This window comes from Mastigoproctus giganteus, chromosome 5, assembly GCF_048544385.1.
Source record: "Mastigoproctus giganteus isolate SK-2022 chromosome 5, ASM4854438v1, whole genome shotgun sequence".
Taxonomy (NCBI): Eukaryota; Metazoa; Arthropoda; class Arachnida; order Uropygi; family Thelyphonidae; genus Mastigoproctus; species Mastigoproctus giganteus.
This window is the reverse complement of record NC_143579.1, coordinates 57,898,244-57,911,220: the sequence shown is the minus strand read 5'-3', so window position 1 is coordinate 57,911,220 and position 12,977 is coordinate 57,898,244. Positions and strand designations below refer to the sequence as shown.

The 12,977-nt window shown below is 38.2% G+C and overlaps 1 protein-coding gene across 1 annotated transcript in view; it reads right to left on the bottom strand.

Annotated features, from left to right (window-relative positions):
• Positions 1-12,977, bottom strand: part of Alg3 (Alg3, alpha-1,3- mannosyltransferase) — a 75,039-nt gene that overhangs the window by 37,092 nt on the left and 24,970 nt on the right. The window lies entirely within an intron of this gene.

Below are 12,977 nucleotides of genomic sequence, written 5' to 3'. Positions count from 1 at the left end.
GTTATCTGAACAAGTGGAAGAATCCCATCAGAATTCAGCATGCTCAACCGATTCAAGGCCTTATACACCTCAATCAGATCACCTCGCAGGTGCCTAATCTCCAGCCACTGCAATTTGCAGAACATAATCCTCTCTTGGTAAGAGGATCCCTTCATTCCCCTCACCAATCTTGCTGCCCTTCTCTGTACATGCTCAAGCAAATCTACATCCTTCCTAAAATGAGACCTCCAGACCTGCACGCAGTATTCAAGGCGTGGCCTGACCATTGTCTTATACAGAGGGACAATTACCTCCTTTTCCCCGCGAGCAAAATCCTGTATATCATTGACAACACCCCATGATCTGCCCTGTGTCACCCTTCGATCCCCCCCTTTGTGAATTGGGGATACATTTGCACATCTCCAGTCCATGGGGACCTCCCTTGAGTCCAAGGATGCTCTCATAATTATGGCTAAGGGTTTGCTTACTTCCTTTGCCCCCTCGTTTAATATAACTGGATAGATCCCATCCACCCCAGGTGCCTTTCTTATGTTTAATTTCAACAATTTCTCCTCCACTTTGCTCTCAGTTATTACAAAATCATTAAGCACCCTGCTACAATTTCATAATAACCTTCTGACATTTTCAAACCTTAATAATTCCTCATGTGTGAATGTAGATGCAAAATACTCATTCAGTTTGTTTGCTATCTTAGCAGGCTCATCAACAGTCAAATCAGCGATATCTAGTGGAGAAATCAGATTCATCCCCTTTCTTTTAGAGTTTATACAGTATAAGTATAGAAATCCTTGCTGTTTTTCTTAGCATCCTTTGCCAAAGATTTCTCGTAATCTGCCTTCGCCTGCCTAACCTCCTTTGTGATTTAATTACAGACTAGCTTATATCTGCCATAGGCTTCTGTGTCACCTGATAATTTATATGCATCCCATGCATTTTTATTCTCTGCCAAGAGTCTCATTAGTTCATTTGACAACCATTTAGGACTAAACCTTGAACAATATTTCTTAATAGGTATGAAACTTTTAGTAACTTTCATGATTAATTCCTTGAATGCTTCCCACTTAGAAGTTGCTTTTGGTAACATCATATGAAACAGATCTTGCTATATTATCAGAAAGAAAGTCAATTTGATTTTCTCTTTCTACAGAATTCAACAGACATTTGGAAGATTTGGAGTGGCGATGACAGTGGTGTGCTGGAGCCAGATCATTCAAGCCAATCGTTAAATTATCAAGAATTTTGTGATCCGGTTGTTAAACCAACAGTGGCTATAAACTCTAGAGAGGCATACACTTCAATCTACAATGGCTAGAGGAATTTGGGTGATAAGCTTGTACATGGTGACACGGAAAATACAGCTGGGTCATGCTTATTTTGGCACCCTTTGTGCTTCCTTTCCCTCACCTTCTTTTCTACATGGCAGCCTGTGTAGGGATTATCTCCACTAGCAATTTTACAGGAATATTATTTCCAACAAACATCTGCTTAATTTTCCCTGCTGCTTCTTCTTAAGGTAATGACATTCCCATGCTCAATGTCTGTCAAAGATTTCACTTTTCTAGATTTGTTGTGAACCTGATAAGGTCATTATCCCAGGCAAAATTAAGTGGATGTTTACTAATAATGGAATTTGTTTATACTTTCAGGGGGTTTAATTCTCACAAAGGGAGAAACTGCTGTGTAGTTTCCAGAGGGCAGGGGGAAAGAAGCATGACTAATACCGTTCACACTTTATAAAACATGAGTTAGTTGTGAAAAATTTACAAGCACACCATTAGGTGATGACCATTTTGTAGGAAAGTTCCAAGTTGTGAACATGTGTTAAGGATGTATTTTAATATGCACTGATGATCATATAATAGTGATTTTTTTTTTAACAACTACAACTCATTTCACGAATACAAACATTGAGAAATTTAGAGAGGAGAGTGCAAAAAATGTGTGTTTCAAGATCTGACCAATATTACTGCTACTGAGGAGACTGAACGATCTAGAACAAAATTAGTCTTTAATCAAGTAGATGACTTGTAAAGCTGCATCAGAGGCTGTGGGGAAGAGTGAAAAAATTAGGAGGAAGCCTTGGATCACAGATATTTTACTGCAGAAAATGGATGAAAGGAGAAGACTGAAAAGTCAAAAAAATGATGATGATCAAAGGAACTATCATAGATTGAAGAATGAAATTGATAGGGAATGTAGGAAGGCAAAAGAACTGGTGGACAGAGAACTGTCAAGAGATCGAAATGCTCAAACAAGGTCAGACAGACTTGGAGCATAGAAAATTCAGACAGTTAACGAGAAAGAGTTGCGGAATTCAAATGAGAGCAATGTGGGATGAAAAGGGAATGACAGTACAGGCACTCCCCGTCTTAAGTAATAATCAACTTACGTAAATTCGACTTTACATAAGATTTTGCCGGCCGGTGGAAACTTAAAAAAATCGTGAAAACGTATTTTGCACCCCATAGGAATAAATGGAGGTATCGTGAAAATATAATGTGAACCCAATAACAAATTGTTTTTTTTTTGATAATTCTTTCCAAGACCTTGGAAGTTAAAATTTTTGCTATATAACTAAGCTGTTTATCTCTTTAAAGGTCATTTTTATAATGGAAATTTCACTACACTTTCATCGTTATCATATGTTCCATTATAAGAATCAATTTTAAATGCCTTTGTGATATTTTTCTAAAACAATAAAAACAATTTGCACTTTCTGGTTTATTGGGCTTTTCTGTTAGTGAAATCTATTATAAATGGGTAGTAAACTCAATCTTATTGCATTTGCAATAATACCGATAACTGAAATTCTGTGGGTTTTTATATTGCGGTATTATGATGAAATGAATTCCCCTTCACTGAAATCTTCTCTTCATTCCTATTTACTTATTACAGTGGTGAAGGGAAAGGAACCAATGGAAAGTGCAAGTGCTGGCAGTGCTAGGAAACGAAACAAAATTGATTTAGAAATGAAGATGATTAATTAAGAAATACAAAGCAAGACAAAGTTTGTCATCTACTGCACGGAATTAGGTCTCACTGCTTCAACAGTGAATACTATTTTAAGGGACAGTGCACATATAAAAGAACATGTTAAAGGATCAACGCATTTAAGATCAACAGTGATCACAAAACGGCATTCAGGTGCTATATCAAAGATGGAAAAGCTATTAATAATATGGATGGAAAATCAGATTCAGAAGCAAGTCCCCGTGAATCCAATGGCCATTCAAGCAGAAGCAAGGTGTATTTATGAAGATATTAAGGATAAGTATGGCAAACCCCAACCCAAGCAACGGGTGGTTTAATAGGTTCAAGCTTCATCCTGGTTTCCAAAACATTAAAGTATACGGCGAAGTCGCCAGTGCTTATTCTGCAGCTGCAGAGAAATTTTGTGATGTGTTGAAAAAAACCCCTTCTAAATCTCTACAGCCCTCAATTTCTGCAGTGGCATGCTTATTAGCTGGAGATGTTGATTCTGGCAATGATGTTCGAAAGGTAAAACTTGCTGATGTTATGCCTGTCTCCTCTCTCTTTTTATAATTTTTGTAATCTTTCCTGTGCATGAGATAAAAAAATTGAATAAATAATTCTATTTACATATTCGTTGAACATTTCTTTTTTGCTTCAATCAAATTCAGCACGCATAGTTGCGAGTGCTGCTTAAGCATTTAGGAAAATTTCCACTTTGTTGTTGTTGTTATTTGGTTTTTAGGAGCATTAGCAACTAAGGCCATATTGCTCCGGGATATGCGGTGGTCATTCCCTGAATGACCTTTCCGCATCCTCCGTATTTGGTGGTGACGGGCTCGTTTCCACTTTGTGCAAAATCCGACTTATGCAGAATCGGAATGCAACCCTTACATAAGTCGGGGTGTGGCTGTACTGAATTTCGAAGAACAAAAGGAAAGATGGAGGAGATATGCTGAAGAACTTTATGAAGATTCAAGCACATACACATGGAACAATACTGCACTAGAAGGACAAGAAAACATGGAGGAGGAAATATCTCAAGTTGAATTCAACACACCCTTAAAGTCTCTTAGCAATAACAAAGCACCAGGAATTGACAATATACCTGCAGAGCTTTTAAAATACAGTGGAGAAAATCTGAAGAAAGCCTTATTTGAACAAATAAAGAAGATATACAGGGATGAGCACTGGTCAGAGGAATTCTACACATCAGTCATAATTCCCATAACTAAGATGACACCAACAGTATGCCAAAACTACAGAACTATAAGTCTCATTACCCGTGGTGCATCCAAGATTCTGCTGAAAGTTATCAAAGTCCGTATGGAGAGCCATACTGAACAATTTCTGGATGACTCACAATGTAGTTTTCACAGAGGCAGATCAACAAGATATGCTATTGTAACGTTGAGAGTGTTTGGAGAAAAAATGTATAACATGGGAAGAAACCTCTGTGTGTTTTGTGGATTACAAGAAGGTGTTTGACAGAGTAATCTGGAGAGAACTGGAAGTTCCTATTGCTTGAGAAAATTGGATGTAAGATTATTGGACTGATTTATGACTTATATAGAACACCAAACTGAAATGATAAGAGCAAGGGGAGAACTGACAGAAAAGGCTAAAGTTAAAAAGGGAGTAAGACAGGGATGCTTACTTTTACCTGGACTGTTCAATGTTTTTGCCAAAATGATATTAAATAACACTTGGGAATAAGAAGTTGGAGGTTAAAATAGGTGAAAAGTACGTAGAGGTTATTAAATTTGCAGACAATCAGGCCATACCAGCAGGCTGCTCTGCTACGCTGCAAAAAATGAGCAGAAGATTAAATAAGAAAGTGCGAAGAATAGAATGAAGATAAACACAATGAAAACAAAGGAAATGACGATTATTAAAAGGTCAATTCCCTTCCAAATTGAGATCGATGGAGTAAGAATAGAACAGGTAGATCACTTTTAGGTATCTGGGGCAGTTATTTGCACAGGACATTTCATGTCAAACTGAGATTAAAAACAGAATTGCAATGGCAAAACAATCTTTCAAGAATAACCTGTCATTGATTACAAAGAAGATGTCACAGGAAATTAGGAAGAAGATAATAATGACATATCTGGTCAGTGGCATTATATGCAGCAGAGACATGGATTCTTACAAAGAGAGACAAAATGAGACTTCAGGCTTTCGAGATGTGGTGCTGGTGAAGGATGGAAAAAATTAAATGGACTGAAAAAGTGTCAAATGTGGAAGTATTACGACATGTCCAAGAACAAAGGAAAATTCCAGGTAGAATAAGATCAACTAGACTCAAATGGGTGGGCCATGCGATTCGACATGGTGGTTTGCTTCTGGATGCAATGGAGGGGACTGTGGAGAGAAAATTCCCTAGGAAAAGACCAAAAAATACCCTCATCAGGACATTGCTGGATGAAGCAGGACTTTGAAATTTTGAGGAACTAAACAACAGCACAGGAGATACAAAGGTGGAGACAGCTCATCAGAGGAACTGACCAATCACAAGACTGAATTATTGATGATGACGATTGCTTATTTATTGTTAGCCACTTTTAACTACTTATTATTAATTAATAACTACTCTACGGAGGAAATAAATTTTAACACTTGCTTTTTCAGTTTTTAAGGGTACAGTGGTGTCAAAAGTCTTAAATGTGTCAAGAATAGTTTTAGCCATATAGTGCAAGGAAGCCCCTGGCTTTTGCTGCTCTAGCAAAATAAAATAAAAATAACAATAATAATAAAAATAAATAAATAAAATAAAACCATTTATGTCTTCTACTCATTACATAGGTACTAAGTCCTGCTGACCTTATCGGTAAGATGCCTGAAACATCACCTTAAATTGTATAGTGATTTAGGCAATTAGCTTAATAAACTATATTATTAATTTCGAGTGGTATATAAGCGATGTTAGAGAGAGAGGGAGAGAGAGAGAGAGAGAGAGAGACAGAGAGAGTAATCTTTATTGCAACAGCGAGATAGTGATGTACATAGTAGTGCAGTTGCAACTGCCCGTCACAGCACAGCGGCTAGAGGTTAACAATATAATGTACAGCAAAGTTGCCTGGATAAACCAAAAAAATAAAAGAGAATAATAATGAATATGTTAAATAAAGTATTAGAAAAATAGAGAAATGAATTGGGTATGCTAAACATTAAGTTTGTGACAGAATATTAGTCACAAAATACATAACACAAGAATATACTGTGCATCGAATAGCATAATTATATACATAGTAAGAGAATACAGGCAGTTCTCGCTTTACAAGTTCCCGGGTTTAAGAGTTTTTTTCCTATCAATGAAATCGAAAATATGAACATTAATTGCAAAAAAACGAATGTTAAACATTCATAAATTCCACATTCCAAACCGTGTGTGTAGCTATACAATACAGTGTATCTCGCTTTATGATATTAATCAGTTCCAGAAACACCATCGTATCGTTAAAATACCATAATGTGAACCCAATAACACATTGTTTTTTCGTAATTCGTTTCAAGATCTCAGAAGTTGAAATTTTCGCAGTATAACTAAGCTATTTACTCTCTAAAATGTCATTTTTAAGGTCACGAGCACAACCTTAAGGCCATATAAAAGGTTGTGAGCGTGGTTTGTAAATTGTATTAGTTACCAATTCAAATCACTAAAATGCACACTTCCATCGTTATCATATGTTCCGTTATAAGAATCAATTTTAAACGCCTTTGCGATATTTTTCTAAAGCACAATTCTGGAGGTCACGACCATAAAACAATAAAAACAATTTGCACTTTCCGGTTTATTGGGCTTTTCTGTTACTGCAAGCAATTATAAACGGGTAGTAAACTCGATCTTGCATTTGCAAAAATACCGATATCTGGAATTGTGTGGTTTTTTACGTTATTATGGTGAAATGTGTTTCTCCTTTACTGAAATATTCAATCGTATAAAAAACAACATCAATAAATTTTCAGAATCTTCTCTTCATTCCTTTTTTTTAAGCTTCGTAAACTTGTTACTCCACGCGAATTGTGTCAGTTGCAATTTGTGTGTGCCGTTAAAAAATGCTTATGCATGCAATCTTGAAATTTATAATTAAAAGAGAAGATTATCTTGGAAACAAACACCTCTTCAAACATTTCTGAAGAAGACGACTCCTTGTGCAACAAAGCAACGAGTGCCAGCCAATAATGAGTGATCAACGAGTGTGCATTTAGTCGATGATGATGATGAAGAATAAACATTCTTTAACATTTGTAAGTCGTAATTAATTTCTATATTATTATAATTTGCTTGATTTTACAGGCTACGTTTTCATTTCTTTCGATAAATCAATCATTGTTTAAACATAAACTAATTAGCTAACTAATATCATTGTTGAGAATGTAACCCGTATTTTTAACCTTATGTCTATGGGAAATAAATTCCTGCTTTACGAGTTTTCGCTTTACATGCGCGCGCTAGGAACGAATTAACTCGTAAAGTCGAGAACTACCTGTATATTGATCGGGACTCAGGTTATAATATTGGTGGCCTTGGCCACCCACCATGGAGTATTCTTTTTCTATAATGACTAATTTCTATAAATCCTGACTAAACTCATTGAAATCGTTGTTGTTGTTTGGTTTTTTTTTTTTTTTTTTAGGAGCATTAGCAACTAAGGCCATATTGCTCCGGGATATGCGGTGGTCATTCCCTGACCTTTCCGCATCCTCCGTATTTGGTGGTGACGGGCTCGAACCCCGGTCTAATCAAGAAGCGTGTGCTATGCACTGCTGCTCCTTCCCACCTGGCTACGGAGGCGCCTCATTGAAATCGACATCTAGATCTTGGATGTGTGATAACATCTGCTGAAGAAGGAACCGGTCCGACATGTGAAGTAGTGTTTGAAGAGGGAATAGATGTGGATTTGCTCGCAGATGAGCCACTGGGATCCTCCATGCACAGTTATCCTAGTCATGAGTTTGACCGTGATGGCAATCCTTTCATCAATGAGCCAAGTGAGCCCCGTTAATTATAGTAATAATCTTAATAGAAAACAACCACGTAGTGTCCTTCCATAATTATATAATAAACACACTAAATTTTCCAATTCTCAGTCTTTCACTGAATTTGACTATTTTTGTTAAAAAAATCTGAAAAATGGACAGATTTACTTGGAAGGTAAAAAACTGCATTTGAACAGTAAAAAGTTATGTAAAGTTAGAATTTTTTTATGCTATAGATATATAATTACTATAAAACTTTATATCTACAGTAGAATTAGCATTAATAGGGGCAAATGACACAAGAAAACAAGCTTACACAGCATCAGGCAAAAAAAAAAAAACACTTCCCATTTCACCTATCCATTCCCTCCCATGGTTTGTTTAGTTCTTCCTTGAATAAAAAATTCAAGGAAGAACTAGAAAAAGCTATCAACTTCCACAACAGATGGAAGTTTGTTCTGGCAATCAACTACCCGCTGGCCAAATCTTACCGTTCAACCGGGTAACTCATTCCTGTGAAAAGGCCTCAATAAGTTCTGGGCTTCATCGACAGGCTTCAAACCTGATATTGCCCCATTGGTACTGGTCTCATGTTTGCTGTGGACGCTGTCTCTCTTGAGGATGCTCTTCACTTTTCCAATTAATTTCTTACTCCTATTGCCCCATTGGTACTGCTGCACATCTATTCTGCAACTGTCCTTCCTCAATTTGAATTTATACACACCCTCATATGTGTAGAATGAGCAAGAGGAAGAATTCCATCAGCACTGAGCTTGCTCAATCCATTCAAAGCCTTAACACCTCAATAAGATCATCTTGCTGGTCCATGGTCTCCAGACGCTGCAATCTACAGAACTGAACTTTTACTACTTCTTCCGAATCTCCGACCCTCTCCCTCTCATTTCTTGTACGCCCTTGTTTTTCTTGCGTTCTCGTCTATCCAGGGGGCTCGGCTGTTATGTCGTACTTTCCTGCTCCATATGTTTCCTCAGAACTCCTTAATCATCTTCTGCTCGGGTGGTCCGTTCCCTTCTTTCCCGTCTTCTCAGAGACTCCTGTAGTAGTAGCCTCTTTGGTCCTCATCTTGGAATCGGTTGTTTATTTTCCTCTGGGTGCTCTCTTTGTATCAGCATAGTCTCTTGCTGAGTGCAAGGAGGTTCTGCTTCAATGTGTCCAAGTACTCTCCTATTCTCTGATTTTTTTTGTCTCATGTTTGCTGTGGACGCTGTCTCTCTTGAGGATGCTCTTCACTTTTCCAATTAATTTCTTACTCCTATTGCCCCATTGGTACTGGGTCAATTGGCCTATCTTGATCTTAATTCTTCTATCTTTTGCTGAAGTCTTCTTTCCCAAGCTGGCAGTTCCTTCTGTTTTCAGTTCTTCTGCTGCTTGTCTCTCATTTCTCTTCCATTAATCCTTGTGGCTGCTACTGCAACACAATACACGGCTGTGTGGATGGCCTCCAGTGTTGCACCATTGCTGTCGAGGTAATGCAGTATTATGTGCCGACTGAGGTGGTCTATGACTCTCCAGAAGGTTCTATTCGGCCTCTGCTTCGGTATTATGTGAGCCTTTGTGGGGTCCATTCCTTCGAATTCTGTTAGGGTCTTCTTCCACTCGTCCTCTATTCTGGATATCATGACCTTGTCTCTTTCCACTTCAGCTTCTGTGGGTTGTATTTCTCCTTGCTCTTCCTCTTCTGGTTCGGTGGTGGTATGTTCTTCCTCCTCTGGTTCCATATTCTTTATCCTTTGTAGTTGATCACTCACGTGCTGCTTGATTTTTTCCAAGATTGCAGGACCTATCAGGCTTTGTGATGATTGTCCTTCTGTGGTCCACTGTTCGGTGATCTGAATATCTGGGAATCGTTCCAGCCACTTGGTATGTAGTCTCACCCTATAAGTTGTCACATTGATCTCGAGCTTCATTATTTCGTAGCATGCTTGCATAATGTATTTAGTCGATGATGATTCATTTCGATGCTCCACTTCATTGGCGTTTTCTCCCTTCCTGGGTGGTCACTAGCGCAGTTGCGCAGGAAGCACTTCCAGTTGGTGGGGTTGGATGGTCTTGCCCTTCTCTTGTGGTAGCCATACGGGGAACAGCGCCACTTGCTCCAGTCTTCCTCGGGAGTCCGCCTCTGATTTTTCGAACCAACCCCTCTGCCTAAGGCCTGAACGCAAGTGACTTTATCCTGCGCCACACTCAATGCAGTATGATTAATATTTTTCTGCGACATCATCCATCTATGGAGGTGGACCTATTTAGCTTTGGCTTATGTCCGGTGGTAGTTCTCGGGAGTGAAGCCAGATGGCACCACAATCTGCCTTAGCCGCCACTCGACCTTGGGGTAGGTAGGTCCCTTGGAGCAACTTTCACGATGTTTATTTATTTATTAATTTCTATTACTATTAATTTATTTATTATTATTATTCTAATTTATTACTATTATTATACTGGTCTCCCAGCATGATGGAGCCGTGTTCGCTTCCACCAAGGCGGTATTCGAACACGGGTCCATCAGGCTGGTAGTTCAGTGTCATAACCACTGGGCCATCGTGTTCCTTTTTTATTATTATTATTATTATTATTATTATATACATTATATTATAATGTTCATAATCATTCAGCATATAACATACTTTCATTTTTATTTTCCCACTGCTTATGTCACATCAGATTGACTTAATATTACACTGGAAATCCTGCCTACTGGATGTATTGTATTAGAATCTATGTGCTTCTTAATCAAGACCTGTAAAATGCATACATTTTACCGATCAATTCATCAGCATCCCTTTATTTTTCCCATGCTGTACTTTACGGGAAGAGAAGTGTTTTTCTTCTTCGCGCCTTCTTATCGCCTCTATGCAAACTGGCCAACCGCTCGGATGAGGATAAGGTGCACTACGCAATCAGCCTTTCCTTGAAACAGAAGTTCCAAGAGCTCAGCAGTTCGAAACCTCGCACCAAACAAACAGAAGTATCGTCATCACGCGGTGTTAATTTCCCATTACAAGTAGCAATTTGGCCGCAGAAAACAGCCGCCTGCGTAAAGTCGGGTCAGCGAGTCCGACCGTACACTCGCCGAGAGCAGTTTCTCCCCGGTTTTGACCCCCGATTATGGCAAAAGGTTGACTCTCCCCACACAAACCGAGACTGGACCGACGAAAGGTCGGACGATAAGAGAGAAATATATATGAGCAGAGGGGAAGAGAAAAAGCATGTGGTACGGAGAGGATGACAGAGGAGATAGTGGACCAGGAGCGGAAAGAAAAGATTGGAGTGACAGAACGAGGCGTGAAGAAAAGTTAACAGGAAATATCCCAAGGAGAGTGCAATAAGGAATACCCAAGAGCAGTCCGTGGAAAGGGAACGCAGCTTTTTTCTTTAGATCGCTAAGTCATGGTGTCATTCACCTCTCTAGTTTATAAGTATTTCTCCTCATTAAGACCATTATTGTTATCCATAAATATAGTGATAAGTTACTGACACTGGTTGTAAATGTTATGTAGAACAGTATTCCCAGTCAGTTCCCTGTAAGCTTAAACAACCAATTACCTACTGGCATAGACCCCACAGAGGAGGTACCACACGAAGAACACACTCTTACTCCACCTGATTACCTATGAATATATGGTGCGCTCTTTTGATATGTGCTAAGGTTTAACTAACAATATTTGAATATGAATGTGTAGTTTATATTTGTCTTACAATAAATTATGTTTTGTTTAAATACATTGGCCTCAGACCTATTCTTTTGCTATACGACAACCATAATAGAAGCTTCAGAATAAAGAACTAGTACTGCGGCACTTCAAGATCTGACTATAATCGATAGGGTCTTGTAGTGAAAGACACAACGCTGGTCGAAGCTGCAGGTTCTATTCCCTATGCGGCCGAACAGATCTTTTAGGGCTCGAGACCATTGTCCTACTATAAAAGCCACTAGGCAGTCACGTAAGTTTACTGGTGTTTTTCCCGGGGACAGGCTTCAATAAAGATTTCCCAGCCTCCAACTTGTCCCAAAGAAGTGGGCTTGTTGTATAGCCGATACAAATAGATAAGCCCAGCCCAACGCAATAGCAGACACCTCCCAATGAGCCTGAACGAGGAAAAAACTCCAGTATAACGAACCCCTTCCCCTCTCATCAAGTCATATCAGTCTTTTCTGTGTATACTGTACTCACCATATGCAATTTGTGAGTACAGTATACACAGAAAAGACTTTTTCTTTGTCATAAGGAAACACAACTTTCACAAACACTATCACAAAAACCCATGAAAATTAATTCCATGCATTTAAAAATTGGTAAAAGTTTTCAAATAGGATTTAAATAAGCTTTGTTAGTTATTCACCACTTTCTGCAATATATGAAAATTCAAATGAGATTTTGTTATCAGTACTTTTCCAGAGACAGGATGACCGATTCACAAGTTCCTACATAATTTGTTTATTCAATACTCCAGTAGATCTATCCAAGAGCTAGAAGAATCCACACACTCACTGTGGCTGTTTATGGCAGCCAATATATAGCTGTGACATAGTTAACAATGTGGTGCATATTTTTTTGTAGTGGCATATGTATCAGTGACCCTGATTACTATCCCAAAATCACTCTAACCACATTCTAAGCAGTAAACTATGGAACTCTAAATGAAAAGCAAAGCTTCTCTTTACGATTACGTATACATGGCATCTAGGTGCAACCCTTACCTGAAAAGTAAGCATTACCTGAAAAATTGAATTATACAGCATGTGCAGTTTTATTTTTCTAACAGATTTCTTAATATTTCTCACATAAGCAATAATTTAGTAAAGACTGAAGAAACAAATGCATCAAAGGCCAAAAATTTTGAAGCACAATAGATGTAGATAAAAGAATAGTGACAAAAATTAAAATGTTTCATATCACTCCCATGATATAAAATATTTATTTTTGGTAAGAGCAAACTAAATGAATTACAACTGCTAACAACAAAGAAATACAAAAATAACATAAAGAAAACAAGGGAATTCAAGC